Source organism: Mobula hypostoma, chromosome 4, assembly GCF_963921235.1.
Source record: "Mobula hypostoma chromosome 4, sMobHyp1.1, whole genome shotgun sequence".
In the NCBI taxonomy this organism is placed as follows: domain Eukaryota; kingdom Metazoa; phylum Chordata; class Chondrichthyes; order Myliobatiformes; family Myliobatidae; genus Mobula; species Mobula hypostoma.
The window spans coordinates 93013416-93039493 of NC_086100.1; the positions used below are offsets into that span (position 1 = coordinate 93013416).

The 26078-nt window shown below is 44.5% G+C and overlaps 1 protein-coding gene across 4 annotated transcripts in view; it reads right to left on the bottom strand.

Moving 5' to 3' along the window:
* The window catches only part of LOC134345461 (solute carrier organic anion transporter family member 2A1-like), a 321454-nt gene that overhangs the window by 200057 nt on the left and 95319 nt on the right, over positions 1-26078 (bottom strand). The window lies entirely within an intron of this gene.

The following is a 26078-nucleotide window of genomic DNA, read 5'->3' on the forward strand; positions in this document are numbered from 1 at the left end:
TTCGGGCCGGAACCCTTCATCAGGACTGAAGAGGCCCTATAAAGAAGGTGGGGGGGGAGGGTGGGAGAGGGGATGCAGGGAGGTGATAGGCAGGAAAGGTGAAGAAGGAATAGGGGAAAACACAATGGGTAGTAGAAGGAGGCGGAACCATAGGAGAGGTGATAGGCAGCTGGGGGAGGGGGCAGAGTGCAATAGGGATAGGGGAAGTAAGGGGGGGGGGTCGGGAATTACCGGAAGTTGGAGAATTCGATGTTCATACCAAGGGGCTGGAGACTACCTTGACGGTATAGAGGTGTTGCTCCTCCAACCTGAGTTTAGCCTCATCATGGCAGTAGAGGAGGCCATGTATGGACATATCCGAGTGGGTCATATAAGGATATACTTTGTATGGAAAGGACAGGCAGAAAAGCATAGGTGGTGGTGTGGCTCTATGGTAAGAGATGGAATTACATCTTTGGAAAGAGGTGACATTGGGCCAGAGAATATTGAATCCTTGTGGGTGGAGTTAAGAAGCTGCAAGGGTGAAAAAACCATTATGGGAATCATATATAGGCCTCCAAATAATAACCAAAATGTGGGGTTGAGATTGCAAAGAGAGCTGGAAAGGGCATGTAATAAGTGTAATGTCACAATAGTAATGGGGGGGGCATCAATATGTGAGGGGATTGGGAAAATCAGGTAGTGTCAGATCATAAGAGAGGGAATTGTCGAATGTCTATGAGATGGCTTTTTGAGCAGCTTGTGCTCAAGCCTACTCGGGGAAGGCCATCTCAGACTGGGTGTTGTGTAATAACTCAGATTTAATTAGTCAACTTAATGTAAAGGAACCCTTAGGAGGCAGTAGTAATATGATTGAATTCATACTGCAGTTTGAGAGGGAGAAGCATAAGTCACATGTATCAGTATCACAATGGAATAAAGGGAACTACAGAGGCACGGAGGAGAAGCTTGCCCAGGTGGATTGGAGGAGGATATTGGTGGGGATGACAACAGAACAATGGTGGCTGAAGTTTCTGGGACTAGTTCACAAGTACAGGATAGATATGTACAACAGAAGAAGTTGTTCACAAATAGAAGGGGTAGGCAACCATGGCTGACAAGGGAATTTAAGGACTGCATAAAAGCTAAAGAAAGGGCAAAAGTGAGTAGGAAGTTGGATAATTGGGAAGCTTTTAAAATCCAACAAAGGGCAACCAAACAAGCTATAAGAAGGGAAAAGATGAAATATGAGGACAAACTAGCCAATAATATAAAGCAGGATATTTCCATTCTTTCTTCCTTCCTCTCCTACCTGATTCTTCTTCTCCAGCCCTTTACTTTTCCCGCCCACCTGTCTTCACCTATCACCTTCCAGCCAGCCTCCTTTCCCTGCCAACACCTTTTTATTCTGGTGTTTTCCTCCTTCCTTTACAGTCCTGATGAAGCGTCTTGGCCCCAAGTGCCAACTCTTTATTCGTTTCCAGAGATGCTGCCTGACCTGATGAGTTCCTCCAGCATGTTGTGTGTGCTAATATCTTACCCTCCATAGGTTTTTTACCTAAAAGGTTTTTCAGTTATATAAAAAATAAAAAGGTGAGAGATGATATTGGACCACTGGAAAATGATGCTGATGAGATAATAATGGGGGACAAAGAAATAGCAGATGAACTTAATAAGTATTTTGTTTCAATCTTCACTGTGGAAGACACTAGCAGTGTGCCAGGGGTCTGAGAGTGTCAGGGAGCAGGAGTGAGTGCCGTTGTTATTACAAAGGAAAAGGTGCAAGGCAAAATGGAAGATCTTAAGGTGGTTAAATCATCTAGACCGGATGGATTACATCCCAGAGTCCTGAGAGAGGTTGCTGAAGAGATTTCGGACGCATTGGACAAGATCTTTCAAGAATCACTTGATTCTGGTATGGTCCTGGAGGACTGGAGAATTGCCAATTTAAGATACCCTTTCCCCTAGTAGAAATTGCAAAAGGACAAGGTTTCAGGGTACTTGGAGACTAATGTTAAAATAAATCAAAGCATTCTGTTAGAATTCTTCGAGGAAGTAACAAGCAGAGTGGACAAAGGAGAGGCAGTGGATGCTATTTACTTAGATTTTCAGAAGGCATTTGATAAGGTGCCTCACATAAGGCTGTTGAACAAGATAAAATCCTGTGTTGTTACAGGAAAGATACCGGCATGGATAGAGGCATGGCTGACAGGCAGGAGGCAACGAATGGGAATAAAGGGGGCCTTTTCTGGTTGGCTGCCAGTGACAATTGGGTTCCTCAGGGGTCAGTATTGGGACTGCTACTTTTCACATTGTTTGTCAATGATTTAGATAGTGGAGTTGATGGCTTTGTGGCAAAGTTTGTGGATGATACGAGGATAGGTGGAGGGGTAGGTGCTGCTGAGGAAGCAATGCAATTGTAGTAGGACTTGGACAAATTGTAAGAATGGGCAAAGCAGTGGCAGATGGAATATAGTGTTGGGAAATATATGATAATGTGTTTTGGTAAAAGGAACAATACTGCAGACTATTATCTAAATGGGGAGAAAATTCAAACACCAGAAGTGCAAAGGGACTTAGGTGTCCTCATGTAAGACTCCCAGAAGGTTAATTCACAAGTTGAGTCTGTGAAAAGAAGACAAATTCAATGTTGGCAGTTATTTCAAGACAAACAGAATATAAAAGCAAGGAGATAATACTGAAGCTTTATAAGACACTAGTCAGGCCACACTTGGAGTACTGTCAACAGTTTTGGGCCCCTTATCCCAGAAAAGATGTATTGCTATTGGACAGAGTCCAGAGGAGGTTCATGAGGATGATTCTGGGAATAAGAAGGTTAACATATGAGGAGTGTTTGGCAGCTTTGGGCCTGTACTCACTGGAATTTAGAAGAATGCATGGGGATCTCATTGAAACCTACCAAATGTTGAAAGAACTAGATAAGGTGGATGTAGAGAGAATGTTTCCTATGGTGGGGGTATCCAGAACTGGAGGGCACAGCCACAAAATTGAGGGGTGACCTTTTAGAACACAAGTAAGGAAGAATTTTTTTAGTCAAAGAGTGGTGAATCTGTGGAATGCTCTGGCACAGACTACGTTAGAGGCCAAGTCCATGGGTATATTCAAAATGGAAGTTGATAAATTCCTGATTGATCGGGGTTTCAAGGGATATGGTGAGAGAGCGGATGTATGGGGTTGAATGGGATCCGGAATCAGCCATGATGAAGTGGCAGATTGGACTCGATGGGATGAATGGCCTAATTCTGCTTCTCAATCCTATGGTCTTACAATTTAACATGGTTAAGGAGATGGAAGAAGAAGAAGGCAGCTTCAGATATTTGGATCTCTGGTTTCTCTACCAGAGAAGGTGGGATCTGTAAAGAAGGTATGTAAAGAAGAACTGAACAAAAGGGCACTAATACCCTTGTGAGAAGGTCTGCTACTCTAGAGCTGCATGGGAGGGTATAACCTAGAGCTGCAGGAGGATGGAAATCAGAGCACCAGAGCAGATAGTGGAGTAGTTGTGGGGAAAGATGTTGATCAGTCTACATACAAAGATAGGAGTCGAAAGGTTGACCATGGTCGGAATAATGTTATGAGTTGAATTTATTTCAATGCAAGCAGCATTGTAGGAAAGACAGATGAACTTAGGCCATGGATCAACATGTGGAATTATGACAGGACTTAGAGGAGCAAATTTGAAGGGAGATCGCAAGAAACATAAAACTGTGATAGATGGTGATTTTAACTTTCCATGTGTTGACTACAACTCTCATACTGTAAGAAGGCTGGATGGAATAGTTGGTCAAATGTGTTCAGGAAAGTTTCCTAAATCAATACATAGAAGTCGTAACTGAGAGAATGCAACACTAGGTCTCCTAGTAGGGAATGAGACAGGACAAGTGACAAAAGTTTGTATAGGGAAACACTTTGCACCTAGTGATCATAATGCCATTCGATTCAAGATAATTTAGGAGATGTATAGATCTGGTATTCAGAATGAAATTCTAAATTGGAGAAAAGCCAATTTTGATAGTATCAGAAAGGATCTGACAAGGGTCTTCAACTACTGCACAGAGTCTTGCCATCTTCAGAAGTTTTCTGATGACTCTGCCATAGTTGGATGCATCAGCAAGGGAGATGAGGCTGAGTACAGGGCTACTGTAGGAAACTTCGTCACATGGTGTAAGCAGAATTATCTGCAGCTTAATGTGAGAAAGACTAAGGAGCTGGTGGTGGACCTGAGGAGGGCTAAGGCACCGGTGACCCCTGTTTCCATCCAGGGGGTCAGTGTGAACATGGTGGAGGATTACAAATACCTGGGGATATGAATTGACAATAAACTGGACTGGTCAAAGAACACTGAGGCTGTCTACAAGAAGGGTCAGAGCCGTCTCTATTTCCTGAAGAGACTGAGGTCCTTTAACATCTGTCGGACAATGCTGAGGATGTTCTACGAGTCTGTGGTGGCCAGTGCTATCATGTTTGCTGTTGTGTGCTGGGGCAGCAGGCTGAGGGTAACAGACACCAACGGAATCAACAAACTCATTCGTAAGGCCAGTGATGTTGTGGGGATGGAACTGGACTCTGTGACTGGTGGTGTCTGAAAAGAGGACGCTGTCCAAGTTGCATGCCGTCTTGGACAATGTCTCCCACCCACTACATAATGTACTGGTTGGGCACAGGAGTACATTCAGCCAGAGACTCATTCCACCGAGATGCAACACAGAGCGTCATAGGAAGTCATTCCTGCCTGTGGCCATCAAACTTTACAACTCCTCCCTTGGAGGGTCAGACACCCTGAGTCAATAGGCTGGTCCAGGACTTACTTCCATCTGGCATAATTTATATATTATTATTTAATTATTTATGGTTTTATATTGCTATATTTATATTCTATGCTTGGTTGGTGCAACTGTAACGAAACCCAATTGCCCTCGGGATCAATAAAGTATGACTATGACTATGACTAGAGTGGGATGGGTTTTCTGACAAAGGTGTATTTGGTAAACAGGAAGCCTTCAAAACTGAAATTTTGGGAGCAGAGTTTGCATGCTTCCATCTAAATAAAAGGCAAGGATGGCAGGTTTAGGGTACCTTGGTTTTTGAGAGATTTGAGGTCCTGGTTAAGAAAAATAACAGATACACACAGCATGGAGCAAATGAGATACTTGGACATAGAACATATTATAATACAGCACAATACAGGCCCTTCGGCCCACAATGTTGTGCCAACCCTCAAACCCTGCCTCTCATATAACCCCCCACCTTAAATTCCTCCATATACCTGTCAAGCAGTCTCTTAAATTTCACGAGTGTATCTGCCTCCACCACTGACTCAGGCTGTGCATTCCACGCACCAACCACTCTCTGAGTGAAAAACCTTCCTCTAATATCCCCCTTGAACTTCCCACCCCTTACCTTAAAGCCATGTCCCCTTGTATTGAGCAGTGGTGCCCTGGGGAAGAGGCGCTGTCAGTCCACTCTATCTATTCCTCTTAATATCTTGTACACCTCTATCATGTCTCCTCTCATCCTCCTTCTCTCCACAGAGTAAAGCCCTAGCTCGCTTAATCTTTGATCATAATGCATACACTCTAAACCAGGCAGCATCCTGGTAAATCTCCTCTGTACCCTTTCCAGCGCTTCCACATCCTTCCTATAGTGAGGCGACCAGAACTGGACACAATACTCCAAGTGTGGCCTAACCAGAGTTTTATGGAGCTGCATCATTACCCTGTGACATTTAAACTCTGTCCCTCAACTTATGAAAGCTAACACCCCATAAGCTTTCTTAACTACCCTATCTACCTGTGAGATACTTAAGGAGTATAAGAAATGCAAGAATACTTTCTCTACACGTATGACTGTGTGACCAGGCACAGCTCAAATGCCATCTATAATTTGCTGATGATAAAGCCATGAGAAGGCATACAGGAGCAAGATGTACCAGCTAGTGGAGCGATATTGTAGCAACAACCTTACACTCATTGTCAGTAAGACCAGAGAACTGATTGTGGACTTCAGAAAAGGTAAGACGTGGGAACACACACCAGTCCTCATCGAGGGATCAGAAGCAGAGAGAGTGAGCAATTTCAAGTTCTAGGGTATCGATATCTCATAGAACCTAATGTGAACCCAAAATATTGATACAACTATAAAGAAGGCATGACAGTGGCTATATTTCATTAGGAATTTTGAGGAGATTTGGTACGTCACCAAAAATACTTGCATATTTTTACAGAAGTACCAACTGGTATGGGGGGGAATGCTACTGTACAGGATCGAAGTAAGCTGCAGGGAGCTGTAAGTTAGTCAGCTCATCATGGGCACCAGCCTCTAGTATCCAGGACATCTTCAAGGAGCGGTACCTGTAGGGCTCAATAGAAGAGGACATGGCTTTAAGGTAAGGGGTGGGAAGTTCAAGAGGGACATTAGAGGAAGGTTTTTTACTCAGAGAGTGGTTGGTGCGTGGAATCACTGCCTGAGTCAGCGGTGGAGGCAGATACACTAGTGAAATTTAAGAGATTACTAGACAGCTATATGGAGGAATTTAAGGTGGGGAATTATATGGGAGGCAGGGTTTAACAGCCGGCACAACATTGTGGGCTGAAGGGACTGTACTGTGCTGTACTATTCTAGTTCTAAGTTCTATTTACTCAAGAATCTATAGAAGTAAGGCAAATCAGAAGTGAAGTCATGGGCCCTACAGAGATTACAGAGGAGGCTTTTGCTGTCTTGAGGCAAATTAGGGCGGATCAATCCCTAGGGCCTGACAAAGCATTTCCTCAGACCTTGTGGGAGACTGGTACAGAAATTGCAGATACCCTAACAGAGATATTTAAAATGTCCTTAGCCACAGGTGAGGTGCTGGAGGTTTGGAGGATAGCTAAAGTTGCTCTGTTGTTTGAGAAAGGGTCTAAGAATAATACAGGAAATTATAGGCCAATAACCCGGACATCAGTAGTGGGTAAGTTATTGGAAGATATTACAAAGGACCAGATAAAAGTACTTCAATAAACAAGGACTACTAATTTGCGAGTCAACATGATCGCTTGTGTATGTGCCTGGTAGCTTGTGTCTAGCCGCTCTTACAGAATTTTTTGAGGAACTTACCATGAAGGTTGATGAAGGCATTGTCTATGTGGACTTTAGCAAAGCTTTTGACAAGGTACTGCATGGGAAGTCAGTTAAGAATGTTCATTCCCTCGGCATGCAAGATGATGTAGTAAATTGGAGTAGATATTGGCTTCACAGAAGAAACCATAGTGGTAGTAGATGGTAGCCATACTGACTGTAGAATGTGACTAGTGGTGTCCCGCAGGGATTGGTGCTGAGTCCATTGCTATTTGTCATCTATATGAACACTCTGGATGGTGTGGTATCAACGATCTGGGATCTTCTTCTTATTGTGTCCACGGTCAGTCTACACATGGCCCAGGCAGAACTGGACATATTTTTGCGCTTTGTTGTTGAACTCGGCAAGATCTGCAACAATACAGGGTTCCTCTAGCGATAGGCATTGCAGGAGATGTTGCATAGTTGGTGGCTCAGTTCCACATTCACCAGTTGTTAGGCTGGTTGTACATCCTCACTTGCTTAGTGACACCTTTCAGCGACCTACACCAGTCCTAGGTCTGTTAAGGCACTTCCAGGTTGCCCAGTTGCAATTAGCTCCTGGGGAAAGGCTTTCATCCGGTGGAATTTCCATCATTGAGGGTTGTTTGAGACTGGCGAGCTGGTCTTTCCACAAGGCGATGCGGGCTTCAGGTGGGGTTGATTGTAATGGAACAACACTGTTCATGAAGCTCTTCCTTGACTTTAGGCGGCTGGGTGTAGGTGTATGACCATGTAGAGTCATCTGTTCTCAACTGATCTGATGTTTGACGGAGTCGTTCTTTCTTGCTGGCTACCATTCTTCTTATATCAGGGGGAGCGATACGTGCCAGGCTATATAGGCTGTTGATGTTTGTTGGTTTTAAACAACCTGTGATAAATCGGCAGTTTGCACTCAGAACAGCATCCATCTTCTTAGCATGAGTAGATCTTTCCCATGCAGGGCAAGCGTATTTGGCAGTGGAATAGCAAAGAGCAAGTGCACTGGTTCGCAATGTTTTCGAGCTTGCTCCCCATTTTGTGCTAGTGAGCTTATTCAGGATGTTTTTTCGTGCGCTCACTTTTGCCTTTCTTATTGATGTGGTTCTTGAAAGTGAGGCATCTGTCAAGGGTGACTCCTAAGTAGATAGGATGCTCACAATGCGCCAGTGTTGCTCCACATCAGGTCACTTTAAACTGTTGTTTGGCTTCACGGTTCCTGAGGTGGAATGCACAAACTTGCGTCTTCGATGGGTTTGCGCGATGGTGGTTTTCTTCACAGCAGGATGTTAGCCCCTCCAAGGCCTCAGAAAGCATTTTCTCCACAGTGTTAAAATCAGTGCTTTGGGCAGTGAGGCATAAGTCATCAGAATATATAAAACGCAGTGTGACATCATCTATAGGCTGGTCATTCATGTAGATGTTGTACAGCAGTGGTGTAAGCACACTTCCCTGAGGAAGACCATTCTTCTGAATATGCCTCCTGCTGCGCTTCCCAAATAGATCAACGCACAGCAAGTAGTGTAATAATCTAGATGATAATGTGGTATACTGGATCATCAAATTTCTGGGTGACACCAGATTGGGAGTGTACTGGACAGTGAGGAAGACTATCAAAGCCTGCAGCAGGATTTGGGCCAGCTGAACATGACAGTGTGAGTTATTGCACTTTGAGAGGATAAACCAGCATAGGACTTTATACTTTACAGTATAAATTGGTACTAGAACGTACAATCATCACAGCAATATTTGATTCTGCGCTTCACACTCCCTGGATTACAAATATTAAACATTAAAAATAGTTAAAATTAGTAAATATTAAAAATTTAAATTATAAATCATAAATAGAAAATAGAAAAATGGGAAGTAAGGTAGTGTAAAAAAAAAACCGAGAGGCAGGTCCGGATATTTGGAGGGTACAGCCCAGATCCGGGTCAAGATCCGTTCCCCAGTCTTATCACAGTTGGAAAGAAGCTGTTCCAAAATCTGACCATACGAGTCTTCAAGCTCCTGAACCTTCTCCCGGAGGGAAGAGAGACGAAAAGTGTGTTGGCTGGGTGGGTCGTGTCCTTGATTATCCTGGCAGCACTGCTCCGACAGCATGCAGTGTAGAGTGAGTCCAAGGACGGAAGATTGGTTTGTGTGATGTGCAGCGCCGTGTTCACGATCTTCTGCAGCTTCTTTCGGTCTTAGACAGGACAACTTCCATACCAGGTTGTGATGCACCCTAGAAGAATGCTTTCTACGGTGCATCTATAAAAATTAGTGAGGGTTTTAGGGGACAGGCCAAATTTCTTTAGTTTTCTCAGGAAGTAAAGGCGCTGGTGGGCCTTGTTGGCAGTGAACTCTGCTTGGCTGGACCAAGTCAGGTCATTTGTGATAATGACCCCGAGGAACTTAAAGCTTTTGACCTGTTCCACTTGCGCACCACCGATGTAAATTGGGTCGTGCGATCTGCTACTCCTTCTGAAGTCAACAACCAATTCCTTCGTCTTGCTGATGTTGAGGGATAGGTTATTGTCTTTGCACCATGCCACCAGGTTCTTAATTTCCTCTCTGTACTCAAACTCATCATTACCCGAGATACGGCCTACAATTGTTGTGTCATCAGCAAACTTATATATTGAGCCTGATGGAAACTTGGCTATACAATCATGGGTGTACAGTGAATACAGCAGGGGGCTGAGTACACAGCCTTGTGGGGCACCGGTGCTCAGAGTGATTGTACAGGAGAGCTTGTCCCCTATTTTTACAGCCTGGATCCTTACAGAGTGAGCAGAATGTGATAGAACAGAGGAAATCAGAAATGAAAAGTATGAGCACAGGAGTTGGGATGTTATGTTGAAGTTGTACAAGATGTTGGTGAGGCATTATTTGTAATATTCTGGGCAGTTTTAGTCATCTACCTACAGGAAAGACGTCAATAAAACTGAAAGAGTGCAGACAAAATTTATAAGGATGCTGCTTGGACTAGTGGTCCAAAGTTATGGGGGAAGGTGAAGAGGTTAGTATTCCCTAGAGCTTAGGAGAATGAAGGGATACTTGATAGAGGTATACAAAATTATGAGGGGTATAGATAGGGTAAATATAAGCAGGCTCTTTCCACTGAAGTTGGGTGTGACTACAACTAAAGGTCATTGGTTGAGGGTGAAAGGTGAAACGTTTAAGAGAAACATGAGGGGGGACTTCTTCACTCATAGTGTGATGAGAGTGTGGAGCAAGCTACCAGCAGAATTCATGGATACCGGTTTGATTTCAATATTTAACAGAAATTTGGATAGTTAAATGGATGGGAAGGATATGGAGGGATACGATTCAGGTACAGATTGATGGTACTAGGCAGATCAATAGTTTCTGTACTTTTGTGTTCTCTGATTCTAAAAGGTGGACAAAATCAAAAAGGGTGAATACAGTATTGAAGTTGTTATATCTGCAGTGCGATAAGAGGAAGGGAGGTAGGCTTGCTGTGCTTGTGAACAACAGATTGTGTAATCCTGGTCACACTTCTGTGAAAGAATGAATCTGCAGTCCGGGCATTGGACTGCGTGGTGTGATCTTGTGCCTGCTTTATCTACCGCTTGAGTTCAGCCATGCCATATTGCTTGCTGTCTACACTGCGCCTTCCCAACGCAGTGTTCATTGTAGTATCAAGAGACTTCAACCATGTTTCTCTCTCGACAACCCTATCCACCTTCGGTCAGTTTGTCAAGTGAAACACTGGATCTCCTGTAAGCAAATGTTAAAGATGCATACAGCTCTACAGCTTCCTCCCAGTTGGAAGATCAAATCACAGTGTGGGTCACCTCATGCCTTTTTATAAGCCCAAAGTACAGCAACAGCTAGCTACCACCAAGATAGTAAAGAAATGGTCTCCAGAGGCCATTGAGGCCTTGAAGGGTTGCTTTGAGGTTATTGACTGGAATGTGCTTTGTGAACCATATGAGGACATTTACGGACCTACTGATTGCATCACTGGCTACGTCTACTTCTGTGTGGACACTGTAATACCATCAAGGACTGTTCGCTGCTTCCTTAACAACAAACTATGGGTCACCAGTGATCTAAAGGCTCTTCTCAGTCACAAAAAGAGAGCCTTTAGATCAGGGGACAGAACAGAATTGAAACATGTGCAGAGGGAGCTAAAGCAGAAAATCAAGGTGACTAAAGCGAAATTCAGGAGAGAGCTGGAGAACAAGCTTGGACAGAGTAGTGCACGAAAGGTGTGCAGAGGCATGAAGAACATCACTGGCTTCAATCAGCCTAGCTGTATAGCCTCAAAGGTACAGAGGAGATATCAGGGGTAAGTTTTTTTACGCAAAGAGTGGTGAGTGCATGGAATGGGCTGCCGGCAACGGTGGTTAAGGTGGATACAATAAGGTCTTTTAAGAGACTCCTGGACAGGTAAATGGAGCTCAGAAAAATAAAAGGCTATGGGTAAACATAGGTAATTTCTCAGGTACGGACATGTTCGGCACAGCTTTGTGGGCTGAAGGGCCTGTATTGTGCTGTAGGTTTTCTGTTTCTATGAATGCAGCTGAGAATGGGCTTATCAGTTAAACCAATTCTTCAGTAGGCTTTACAATTGCCCTCCTATTCACATCCCACTCATCACACCAGTCCAGGTGCTGAGGCACCCAATGCTCACTCAGTACCAATGCCTCCCCTCTAGAGTTCTACACGTGGATGAAAAACACAGGCCACCACGTCTACATCCCCTCCTTGCCCAGAACCTACTATCCACACCTCCATGTAACCACTGCCATCATCCTGATCTTCACCTCCCCCAGCCCCACCTTCCACCAATTCCCAGACATCAAGGACTCACCTTCACCACTGAGCTCCGGGGAAACTCAGACACAGCAGAGCATCAGGACCGGATAATGTGAACCCAAGGTCCTGAAGCAGTGTGCTGAGCAGCTGTGTCAAGTCCTCCAGCGCATTTTCAATCTCAGCCTGGAAAGGTTCCGACTGTGTGGAAAACTTCACGTGTGGTTCCAGTCCCCAAGAAGGACCAACCGATAATTTTGAATGACTACCATCCGGTGGCCCTGACCTCACACATCATGAAGGCCCTAGAGAGGCTGGCCCTGGCTCACCTCTGACCATCTGTCATCTACCTGCTCTCATTTGGATATGCAGGGCAGCTCTGTGAGGATCATGTTTTTTGATTTCTCATGCCTTCATTACCATACAGCCCTCATTGCTGGGGGAAAAGCTCTGGTCAAGGCAGGCTGGCACCTCCATTGTATCTGAGTAATCGACTACCTGACTGGTAGATCACCGTTTATGCAGCTTCAGAGCTGTGTGTCAGGCATGGCTAAAAGCAGCGCTGGGGACCATACAGTGGACTGTATTGGCTCCCTTTCTGTTTACCCTGTATACCTTGGACATTAGATACAACACTGAGGCATGTCATCTGCAGAAGTTCTCTGATGACTCAGCAATAGTTGAGTATAAAGGGAGGATAGGAGGATGAATTCAGGGCCCTGGTGCAGGACTTTGTCAAATGGTGCAAACTGAATCATCTGCAGCTCAACATCAGTAAGACAAAGGAGATGGTGATGGACTTCAGGAAGACTAAGTCTGCATTAAGCCTGTTACTATTGATGGTGAGGATGTGGATGTGGTGAGGACCTACAAGTACCTGGGGTTGCATCTGGATGACAGACTTGTGTGGAACAAGAAGGGCCAGAGTCGCCTCTACTTTTTGAGGAGACTGAGGTCCTTCAGTGTATGCAGGCCTCTCCTTCACATGTTCTACCAGTCTGTTGTCGCCAGCACAATCTTCTACATGGTGGTGTGCTGGAACAATGGCATCAACACAAGTGATGCCAACAGGCTCAATAAACTGATTAGAAAGGCTGGCTCTGTTATAGGAGTCAAACTGTACACACTGGAGGTTGTGGTAGAACAAAGGACCCTACGGAAAATCCTGTCAATTCTGGACAATGTTTCTCACCCTCTGCATGCCACCTTGGCTGAACACAGGACCACTTTTAGTAATGGACTGCGCTGCTCCGAAGAGTGCTATATGAGGTAATTCTTACACTCGGCCATTAGGCTCTATAATAAGTCAACCCATAGCCAGGGACGTGATGACCCCCTCCTGTTTGACTGTTTGAGATAACTTATTTTTTAATCTTTCTTACTTCTCTTCTAATATTTGTATATCTGTATATTTGTGCACTTGTAATGCTACTGTGACACTGTAATTTGCTTTCCGTTCAATAAAGTATCTATCATCCATCTATCTATATTTGAATGTGCATGGTACACGGAATAAGGTAGATGAACTTGTAGCACAGTTAAGATTGGCATGAATGATGTTGTAGGCATCAATGAAACATAGCTGAAAGAAGATTATAGCAGGGAGCTTCATGTCCAAGGGTACATTTTATCAAAAGGACAAACGGGTAGGCAGAGGGGGTGCTACAGCCATTGCAAGCAGACCTAAGAAACTGCAAGGATAAAAAGACCCTGATGGGAGTTGTATACAGACCCCGCCTCCCCAAACAGTAGTAAGAATGTGGTCTACAAATTACAGTGGAGATAGAAAATGCATGCTGAAGGGGCAATGATACATTAGTCATGAGGGTGTTCAATATGCAGATAGATTGGAAAAATCAGTTTGGTGCTGGATTCCAGGAGGGAGAATTTCTAGAATGCCTGTGAGATGGCATTTTAGAGCAGCTCACAGTTGAGCCCATGAGAGGATCAGCTATTTTGGACTGCGCGTTCTGCAATGAACTAGAATTGATTAGAGACCTTATGGTAAAAGAACCCTCGGGGCAAGTGATCATAATATGATCACATTCACCCTGAAATTTGAGAAGGAGAAGCAAAAGTCAGATGTATCAGTATTACAGTACAGGGAAATACAGATGCATGAGAGAGGAACTGGGCAAAACTGACTGGAAAAGAACACTGGCAGGGATGACAGCAGACCAGCAATGGCTGGAATTTACATAGAAACATAAAAAAACCTACAGCACAATACAGCGCTTCGGCCCACAAAGTTGAGCCAAACATGCACCTACGTTAGAAATTACTAGGCTTACCCATAACCCTCTATTTTTTAAGGCTCCATCTACCTATCCAAAAGTCTCGTAAAAGACTCTATCATATCTACCTCCACCACCGTTGCCGGCAGCCCATTCCACGCACTCACCACTCTATGCGTAAAAAACTTACCCTTGACATCTCCTCTGTACCTACTCCCAAGCACCTTAAAACCTGTGCCCTTTTGTGGCAGCCATTTCAGCCTTGGGAAAAAGCCTCTGACTATCCACACGAATAATCCACACAATAATAATAATCATCTTGTACACCTCTATCAAGTCACCTCTCATCTTTTGTCGCTCCAAGGAGAAAAGGCCAAGTTCACTCAACCTGTTTTCATACGGCATGCTTCCCAATCCAGGCAACATCCTTGCAAATCTCCTTTGCACCCTTTCTATGGTCTCCACATCCTTCCTGTAGTGAGGCGACCAGAACTGAGCACAGCACTCCAAGTGGGGTCTGACCAGGGTCCTATATAGCTGCAACATTACCTCTCGGCTCATAATCTCAATTCCACAATTGATGAAGGCCAATGCATCATATGCCTTCTTAACCACAGAGTCAACCTGCGCAGTTGCATTGAGTATCCTTTGGACTCAGACCCCAAGATCCCTCTGATCCTCCACACTGCCAAGGGTCTTACCATTAATACTATATTCTGCCATCACACTTGACCTACCTAAATGAACCACTTCACGCTTATCTGGGTTGAACTCCATCTGCCACGTCTCAGCCCAGTTTTGCATCCTATCAATGTCCTGCTGTAACCTCTGACAGCCCTCACACTATCCACAACACCTCCAACCATTGTGACATCAGCAAACTTACTAACCCATCCCTCCACTTCCTCTTTGAGGTCATTTATAAAAATCACAAAGAGTAAGGGTCCCAGAACACATCCCTGAGGCATGCCACGGGTCACCGGCCTCCATGCAGAATATGTCCCATCTACAACCACTCTTTGCCTTCTGTGGGCAAGCCAGTTCTGGATCCACAAAGCAATATCTCCTGGGATCCAATGCTGCCTTACTTTCTCAATAAGCCTTTGTACACCATGGTCCCTGTACCCTACCATAAATTCCCTTTCTCATTGGAACGTACCCATGCAGAACTCCACACAAATATCCCCTGAACATTTGCCACATTTCTTCCATACTTTTCCCTGAGAAGAGCTGTTCCCAATTTAAGCTTCCAAGTTCCTGCCTGATAGCCTCATAATTCTTGTATTCCAATTAAATGCTTTTCTAACTTGTCTGTTCCTACCTCTCTCCAATGCTATTGTAAAGAAGATAGAATTATGATCACTATCTCCAAAATGCTCTCCCACTTAGAGAGAACTGAGAGAACCAGGTTCATTGCCCAATATCAAATCAAGTACAGTCTCTCCTCTTGTAGGCTTATCAACATATTGTGTCAAGAAACCTTCCTGAACACACCTAACAAACTCCACCCCATCTAAACCCCTTGCTCTAGGGAGATGCCAATCAATATTTGGGAAATTAAAATCCCCCGTCACGACAACTCTATTATTATTACACTTTTCCAGGATCTGATTCCCTATCTGCTCCTTAATATTCTAGCTACTATTGGGTGGCCTATAAAAAACACCCAGTAAGGTTATTGACCCCTTCCTGTTCCTAACCTCCACCCACAGGGACTCCGTAGACAAACCCTCCATGACGTCCACCTTTTCTGCAACCATGACACTATCTCTGATCAACAGTGTCACGCCCCCACCTCTTTTGCCTCCCTCCCTGTCCTTTCTGAAACATCTAAAACCCAGCAATTGAAGTAACCATTCCTGTCCCTGAGCCATCCAAGTCTCTGTAATGGTCACCACATCAAAGCTCCAAGTACTGATCCATGCTCTGAGCTCATCCGCTTTGTTCACAATACTCCTTGCGTTAAAATAGATACATCTCAAACCGTCGGTCTGAACGCATCCCTTCTCTATCACCTGCCTATCCTCTCTCACACACTGTCTCCAAGCTTTCTCTATTTGTAAGCCAACCGTCTCTTCCCCAATCTCTTCAGTTCGGTTCCCACCCCCCAGCAATTCTAGTTTAAACTCACCCGAGCAGCCTTAGCAAACCTCCCCGCCAAGATATTGGTCGCCCTGGGATTCAAGTGCAACCTGTCCTTTTTGTACAGGTCACACCTACCCCAAAAGAGGTCCCAATGATCCAGAAATCTGAATCCGTGCCCCCTGCTCCAATCCCTCAGCCACGGATTTATCCTCCACCTCATTCTATTCTTTACTCACTGTCACATGGCACAGGCAGTAATCCCGAGATTACTACCTTTGCAGCCCTGCTTCTCAACTTCATTCCTAACACCCTGTAGTCTGTTTTCAGGACCTCTTAGCTTTTCCTACCCATGTCATTGGTACCAATATGTACCACGACCGCTGGCTGTTCTTCCTCGCACTGCAGGATATCATGGATAGGATCTGAAACATTCCAGACCTTGGCACCTGGGAGGTGAACTACCATCCGAGTTCCTTTACTGCGTCCAGAGAATCTCCTGTCTGACCCCCTAACTATAGAGTCCCCTATCACTATGGCCTTCTCTTCCTTTTCCTACCCTTCTGAGCCACAGGGCCGGACTCTGTGCCAGAGACCTGCTTCCCCCAGGTAGACTGTCCCCCGCAACAGTACCCAAACAAGAGTACTTATTGTTCAGGGGGACAGCCATATGGGTACTCTCTAGTACCTGACTCTTCACCTTCCCTCTCCTGACTGTTACCAACGTTGAATTTCTGGAAGCAATTCAGAAAGCACAGGATATATACGTCCCAAAGAAGATGAAATACTTTCAAGGCAAGATGGCACAAATGTGGCTAACAAAGGAAGTCAAATCCAACATAAATGCCTAAGATGGGGTATATAGAAAAGAGAACATAGAACAGTACAGCACAGTACAGGCCCTTCGGCCCACAATGTTGTACCGACCCTTAAACCCTGCCTCCCATATAACCCCTCACCTTAAATTCCTCCATATACATGTCTAGTAGTCTCTTAAACTTCACTAGTGTATCTGCCTCCACCACTGACTCAGGCAGTGCATTCTATGCACCAACCACTCTCTGAGTAAAAAACCTTCCTCTAATATCCCCCTTGAACTTCCCACCCCTTACCTTAAAGCCATGTCCTCCTGTATTGAGCAGTGGTTCCCTGGGGAAGAGGAGCTAGCTGTCCACTCTATCTATTCCTTTCAATATCTTGTATACCTCTATCATGTCTCTTCTCATCCTCCTTCTCTCCAAAGAGTAAAGCCCTAGCTCCCTTAATCTCTGATCATAATGCATACTCTCTAAACTAGGCAGCATCCTGGTAAATCTCCTCTGTACCCTTTCCAATGCTTCCACATCCTTCCTATAGTGAGGCGACCAGAACTGGACATAGTACTCTAAATGTGGCCTAACCAGAGTTTTATAGAGCTGCTTCCTTACCTCGCGACTCTTAAACTGTGTCCCTCGACTTATGAAAGCTAACACCCCATAAGCTTTCTTAATTACCCTATCTACCTGTGAGGCAACTTTCAGGGATCTGTGGACATGTACAGGTGTTCCCCGCTTTTTGAACATTCGCTTTACGAAACCTCACTGTTACAAAAGACCTACATTAGTACCCTGTGGTCTCTTTCAGAAGGTGTTTTCACTGTTACGGAAAAAAATCAGAGCGATAAAAGGCAGCGCACGCCCCGAGCAGCCGCTCTCCCCCGGATTCAGAACTGCATTCTTGCCGGCATTGCTTAAGCACATGCCTGTGAGCAGCCGTTTGCAATATGAATTCTAAGGTATCGGAAAAACCTGAAAGAGCTTGTAAGGGTGTTACACTTAGCGTAAAACTAGACATAATTAAGTGTTTTGATCGTGGTGAACGAAGTAAGGACAATGTGAGTTTGGCTTGTGGAAGCTGATGAACATGATGTTGAAGAGGTTTTGGCATCCCCTGACCAAGAACTGACAGATGAAGAGCTGATGCAATTGGAAGAAAAAAGGATAACAATCGAAACCGAATGAGTAATGATAAAGTATGACTCTAATTTTGAAAGGGTACGTTGGTTTAGGAGATATTTGCAGGATGGTTTGAGTCCTTACAAAGAACTGTGTGATGAACTGTCTGCTCTAATAGAAACAGACAATGACGAGATGACACCCCTGTGTCCCACCACCCCAACCCCCAGGCCACGGACAGATACCGATTCATGGAGAATGCAACGGTAGCCGGGAGGCACTCAGCACATCATTAAGAAAAAAGCCGAAATAAACATGCCAATTAATTAGGTGCCGCCGACACGTAATTGTAAAATGCTGAAAAGGGAATGATGTATTTGGTGGTTGAATAATATTGGCTAATAACAATTATTATGGATATCCACTAAATGGACGCTAATGCATTATAAGATGAGGACCAGGAACAAACTGAAAGGAGACAGTTGCAGAGGTACAGGCAGCAGGTGAGCTCTGTCAATGAGAGTTGAGGGGATGTCAGGTTTTAGACAGAAGGATAACATTTCAGAAGCACTTCTGTGGAAAGTCTCGCCATGAAACTGAAGTCATTACAACATGGATGATGGAACTGGTAGAGTGGAATGGAGTCCTTAAGAGAAGGCAGGGTGAGAGAAGCATAGCCGAGATAGCTGCAGGAATACTACACTTGCAATGGATGTCTGTCACCAGCCTACACCAAGATGAAGATGAACAGACCCAGAAAGGGAAGGCGAAATTATCAGAAACAGATTCATGTGAAAAGAAGGACTATGTAGAAATTGGCACCCCAAGGAATGAAACCCAAGTGCAGTCACGAATCCAGTCAATCATGGGCGCAGAGAGAACTACTGAGACAAAGAACAAAGACAGACAAGTTTGTGGTCTAGTAATTCAGGACTGAGCATTCGTGTGACACTGTGCACCATTAGCTGCAACAAACCAGAGTGCCAGAACGGTCAGTGGAGAGGTTGTGAAGATAGTTGGTGGTAATACGTCAAAGAGTCAGGGAACAAAATGTAGAGCATGGTGCTACTAGTGTCCTGGGCTGCATCTATTTCAATGCAAGAAACGTAAGGTCGTTAAGAGTAGGTGGTTTTAACTTTCCATATATTGACTGGGACTTCCATATTGTGAAAGGACTAGATGTTCAGGAAAGTTACCTTAAACAATATGTAGAAGTCTCAATGAGAAAATGTGCGATACTGGATCTGCTATTAGGAAATGAGACAAGACAGGTGACAGAAGTTTGTGTAGGTGAACACCTTGCATCTCATGACCGCAATGTCATTAGTTTTAAAGTAAATATGCAAAAACATAGGTCTGATCTGCGGACTGAGATTCTAAATTAGAGAAAGACGAATTTTGATGGTATCAGAAATGATCTGGCAAGTATGGATTGCGACAGGCTGTTTTCTGGCAAAAGTGTGCTTCTGCAAGAGAACACTTAATAGAGAAATCAGGAAGGCTAAAAGAAGGTGTGAAGGTTTTCTAGTAGACAAGAAGGAGAATCCTAAGGGATTTTACAGATATGTTGAGCAAAAGGATTGCAAGAAACAAAATTGGTCCTCTGGAGGAGCAACACACATAAAATGCTGAAGGAACTCAGTAGGCCAGGCAGCATCTAGGAAAAGATTTCAGTCCTGCCGAAGGGGTTCGGCCCAAAACGTCAACTGTACTCTTTTCCTAGATGCTGCCTGGCCTGCTGAGTTCCTTCAGCATTTTGTGTGTGTTGATCGGATTTCCAGCATCTGCAGATTTTCCCTTGTTTGCCTCTGAAAGATCAGAATGGTAATCCATGTGTGGAGCCAAAACAGATGGGGGAGATGTTACTTAAATTTTTTGCATCTGTATTTACTTAGAAGACTGTCACAATCATAGAGTGAAGCAAAGCAGCATCAACTTCATGGACCCTATACAGATTAAAGGGGAAGAAGCAAATTCAGTTGGATAAATCCCCAGGGCCTGTCAAGGTGCACCCTCAGACCCAACAGAAGGCAAAGTGCAGAATTGCCATGGTCCTAGCAGAGATAGTTAAATCATTCTTGGCAACAGGAGAGATAGCAGAGGATCGGAGGATAGCCAGAGTTGTTCCACTGTTTAAGAAAGGCTCTAGACGTAATCCAGGAAATTATACACCAGTAGCCTAACATCAGTTGTGGGAAAGTTATTGGAAGGTTTTCTAAGGGACCGGTATTATAAGTATTTGGATAGACAAGGACTGATTAAGGATAGTCAGCATGCCTTTGTGCATGGTAGGTCATGTGTAACCAATGTTATAGAGGTTTACAAGGAAGTTACCAGGAAAGTGGATGAAGGTAAAGCAGTGGATACTGTCTACATGGAATTTTGCAAGACATCTGACATGGTCCCACATGGGAGGATGGTCCAGAAGATTTATTCGCTCAGCTTTCAAGATGAGGCAGAAAACTGGATTAGCCATCGGCTTTGTGAGAGAAGGCGGAGTGTAATAGATGGTTGCTTCTTTGACTGGAGGCCAGTGACTAGTGGTGTACTACAGGGATCAGTGCTGGGTCTGTTGTTGTTGGTCATCTATATTAGTGATCTGGATGATAATGTGGTTAACTGGATCAGCAAATTTGTAGATGGTGTAAGCTTGGGGGTGTAATGGATAGTGAGGAAAATTTAATCATAGCTGGCAGAGGGATCTGCATCAACTGTGAAAATGGGCTGAAGGTAGGGGTATGGAGGGCTGTGGTCCTGGTGCAGGTCGATGGGAGTAGGCGTTTAAATGGCCCAGCAGGTAGATGGGCCAAATGGCCTGTTTCTGTGCTGTACTTCTCTATGACTCTTTGGCTCAAATTTCTACTCACAAGGGTGTTACTCAGGTTGGAGGCCTGGAGTTATAATGAGAGGCTAGATGGGCTGGGTTTTTTACCCCTTGGATCAAAGGAAGCTAGAACGAGAGGGCATAGACTTATGTTAAAAATTTAATGCGGCAACTTTTTCCATACAGGGCGTGCAGAGTGTGTGAAAGTGCTGCCAGAGAAATTGGTACAGACAGGTATAATAACAAACATTTAAAAAGCGTTTGGTGGGTACATGGAGTGGAAAGATTGAGAGGGATATGGCCAAACACAGGTTCAATGAAGAGTGCAAGAGGGCATGCCAGGAACAGCACCACATATACTCAAAATAGGGTATAAATCTGTTACAAGACAGGGCTACTTGCATGTTAAAGTTCATTAACCAAACAGATAATGCTAAAGGATCCCACAATGAGAGATCAAATCTAAGCTCTACAGCCCTATAACAGATGTTCATGAATGGTGGCAGACAATTGACCAATTTCCCTAATTTTGATTGGTACCTATTTAATGCAAAAGTTTTAGATGTGGCAAATGTGTGTCCAGCAAGGATACCAGACATGGTCTGTTGACAGACCAACTAGAACAGAGACCACACTGAATCTAGTGCCAGAACTCTGTGGATGAACATTTCAAAGACAGTAAATACAACTCCCTGACCTTTACCATGGCCTTAGATGAGCAGACAACACGGGAAAGTATTTAATTGGAGGAGAGAGAATCATGATGCCATTAGGCAGGAGGTTTGTAGCATAAATTTTGAATGGATGCACTCAAGAAAATGCACAATGGAAGTGTGGAGTTTTTTCTGAAGGAGGACTTGCATGGGGCTCTGGACAGGTTTGTTCACTGAAGCAGTGACAGGGTGGAGGGTGAAGGAACCATGGTTGACAAGAGATGTGGGATATTTTGTCAAGTGGAAAAATGCTTACATAAGATTTAGGAAACAAGGATCAGACTGAGCTTTAGAGTAACAAGGTAGCCAGGAAGGAACTGAAGAATGGACTTAGGCGAGCTAAAGGGGCATGAGAAGGCCTTGGCAAATAGGATTAAGGAAAACCCAAGGTCTTCTACAGGTATGTGAAGAACAGGAAGGTGACTAAAGTGAGGGTAGGACCAATCAGGGAAAGAAGAGGGAACATGTGCCTAGAGTCTGAGGAGGTAGAGGAGTTTCTTAATATGGTGCCTCAGTGAGAGAGTCTTTATTGAATGTGAGGTCAGCACAGAACAGGCTGATATGTCAGGAGATGTCAACCTCAAGAAAGACGAAGTGCTAGAACATTTGAAAAACATAGGAATAGCTAAGTCCCAGGGCCAGGCAGAATATACCCCATGTTACTGTGGAAAGTGACCAGGATATACCCCAGGTTACTGTGAAAAGTGACCAGGATATACCCCAGGTTACTGTGGAAGGTGACCAGGATATACCCCAGGTTACTGTGGAAAGTGAGTGAAAAGGTTCTTACACCATTGGCTATGGTGTATGGGAAACAAAGGAAAAGATTAAAGCAGCTTTGGTGTTGATTCAAGATTCAAGATTCAAAAAACTTTATTGTCATTCTAACCGCACATCAGCTCTGCAGGGCAGAATGAGACAGCGTTTCTCAGGGGCAGTGCAATCATAACATAACAAACGCAACACTAAACAATAAACATAACAATAAATAGTAAAACACAACAGCCACATGTCAGTTGAAATCAGTTATAAGTGTCCAGTGCAAGTTAAAAGTGTCCAAAGCAGAGTCAGGTGGAGCAGCTCTTTGCATCCTGAATTGCAACAGGAGTAGCATCAGATGATTGGAATGTGGCAAATGTTATTCATTTGTCTAAGAAAAGGAGTAGAGACAACACTAGGATTTATAAACCAGTCACTCTTATTTCAGTGGTAGGCAAATTACTGGAGAAGATTCTTAGAGACAGGATTTATGAGCATTAGGAGAAACATAGTCTGATTAGAGACAGCATGCCATTGTGAGGCACAAGTCATGCTTCATGAGCCTGACTAAATTCTCTGAGGATGTGATAAAGCACTTTGATGAAGGTAGGGTAAAGGAAAACCCCACGGCATTCTTCAATTATGTGAAGAAAAAAAGGATGACAGGAGTGAAGGTAGGACCGATTAGAGATAAAGGTGGGAAGATGTGCCTGGAGGCTGTGGAAGTGAGCGAGGTCCTCAATGAATACTTCTCTTCGGTATTCACCAATGAGAGGGAACTTGATGATGGTGAGGACAATATGAGTGAGGTTGATGTTCTGGAGCATGTTGATATTAAGGAAGAGGAGGTGTTGGAGTTGTTAAAATACATTAAGACGGATAAGTCCCCGGGGCCCGACGGAATATTCCCCAGTCTGCTCCACGAGGCGAGAGAAGAGATTGCTGAGCCTCTGGCTAGGATCTTTATGTCCTCATTGTCCACAGGAATGGTACCGGAGGATTGGAGGGAGGCGAATGTTGTTCCCTTGTTCAAAAAAGGTAGTAGGGATAGTCCGGGCAATTATAGACCAGTGAGCCTTACGTCTGTGGTGGGAAAGCTGTTGGAAAAGATTCTTAGAGATAGGATCTATAGGCATTTAGAGAATCATGGTCTGATCAGGGACAGTCAGCATGGCTTTGTGAAGGGCAGATCGTGTCTAACAAGTCTGATAGATTTCTTTGAGGAGGTGACTAGGCATATAGATGAGGGTAGTGCAGTGGATGTGATCTATATGGATTTTAGTAAGGCATTTGACAAGGTTCCACACGGTAGGCTTATTCAGAAAGTTAGAAGGCATGGGATCCAGGGGAGTTTGGCCAGGTGGATTCAGAATTGGCTTGCCTGCAGAAGGCAGAGGGTAGTGGTGGAGGGAGTACATTCAGATTGAGGATTGTGACTAATGGTGTCCCACAAGGATCTGTTCTGGGACCTCTACTTTTCGTGATTTTTATTAACGACCTGGATGTGGGGGTAGAAGGCTGGGTTGGCAAGTTTGCAGATGACACAAAGGTTGGTGGTGTTGTAGATAGTGTAGAGGATTGTCAAAGATTGCAGAGAGACATTGATAGGATGCAGAAGTGGGCTGAGAAGTGGCAATGGAGTTCAACCCAGAGAAGTGTGAGGTGGTACACTTTGGAAGGACAAACTCAAAGGCAGAGTACAAAGTAAATGGCAGGATACTTGGTAGTGTGGAGGAGCAGAGGGATCTGGGGGTATATGTCCACAGATCCCTGAAAGTTGCCTCACAGGTGGATAGGGTAGTTAAGAAAGCTTATGGGGTGTTAGCTTTCATAAGTCGAGGGATAGAGTTTAAGAGTCGCGATGTAATGATGCAGCTCTATAAAACGCTGGTTAGGCCACACTTGGAGTATTGTGTCCAGTTCTGGTCACCTCACTATAGGAAGGATGTGGAAGCATTGGAAAGGGTACAGAGGAGATTTACCAGGATGCTGTCTGGTTTAGAGAGTATGGATTATAATCAGAGATTAAGGGAGCTAGGGCTTTACTCTTTGAAGAGAAGGAGGATGAGAGGAGACATGATAGAGGTGTACAAGATAATAAGAGGAATAGATAGAGTGGATAGCCAGCGCCTCTTCCCCAGGGCACCACTGCTCAATACAAGAGGACATGGCTTTAAGGTAAGGGGTGGGAAGTTCAAGGGGGATATTAGAGGAAGGTTTTTTACTCAGAGAGTGGTTGGTGCGTGGAATGCACTGCCTGAGTCAGTGGTGGAGGCAGATACCCTAGTGAAGTTTAAGAGAGCATGGATTTGTGAAAGGAAAATCATGTCTGATGAATCTCATAGAATTTTTTGAGGATGTAACTAGTAGAGTGGATAGGGGAGAACCAGTGGATGTGGTATATTTGGATTTTCAAAAGGCTTTTGACAAGGTCCCACACAGGAGATTAGTGTGCAAACTTAAAGCACACGGTATTGGGGGTAAGGTATTGGTGTGGGTGGAGAATTGGATAGCAGACAGGAAGCAAAGAGTGGGAATAAACGGGACCTTTTCAGAATGGCAGGCGGTGACTAGTGGGGTACCGCAAGGCTCAGTGCTGGGACCCCAGTTGTTTACAATATATATTAATGACTTGGATGAGGGAATTAAATGCAGCATCTCCAAGTTTGTGGATGACACGAAGCTGGGTGGCAGTGTTAGCAGTGAGGAGGATGCTAAGAGGATGCAGGGTGACTTGGATAGGTTGGGTGAGTGGGCAAATTCATGGCAGATGCAATTTAATGTGGATAAATGTGAAGTTATCCACTTTGGTGGCAAAAATAGGAAAACAGATTATTATCTGAATGGTGGCCGATTAGGAAAAGGGGAGGTGCAACGAGACCTGGGTGTCATTATACACCAGTCATTGAAAGTGGGCATGCAGGTACAGCAGGCGGTGAAAAAGGCGAATGGTATGCTGGCATTTATAGCGAGAGGATTCGAGTACAGGAGCAGAGACGTACTACTGCAGTTGTACAAGGCCTTGGTGAGACCACACCTGGAGTATTGTGTGCAGTTTTGGTCCCCTAATCTGAGGAAAGACATCTTTGCCATAGAGGGAGTACAAAGAAGGTTCATCAGATTGATTCCTGGGATGGCGGGACTTTCATATGAAGAAAGACTGGATGAATTGGGCTTGTACTCGTTGGAATTTAGAAGATTGAGGGGGGATCTGATTGAAACGTATAAGATCCTAAAGGGATTGACAGGCTAGATGCAGGAAGATTGTTCCCGATGTTGGGGAAGTCCAGAACGAGGGGTCACAGTTTGAGGATAGAGGGGAAGCCTTTTAGGACCGAGATTAGGAAAAACTTCTTCACACAGAGAGTGGTGAATCTGTGGAATTCTCTGCCACAGGAAACTGTTGAGGCCAGTTCATTGGCTATATTTAAGAGGGAGTTAGATATGGCCCTTGTGGCTACGGGGGTCAGGGGGTATGGAGGGAAGGCTGGGGCGGGGTTCTGAGTTGGATGATCAGCCATGATCATAATAAATGGCGGTGCAGGCTTGAAGGGCCGAATGGCCTACTCCTGCACCTATTTTCTATGTTTCTATTCTATGTTCTACGTTCTATGTAGAGTAGTGGATGTGATCATTATATGGATTTTACAAAGGCATTTGATAAGCTTCCCCACGATAGTCTCATTCAGAA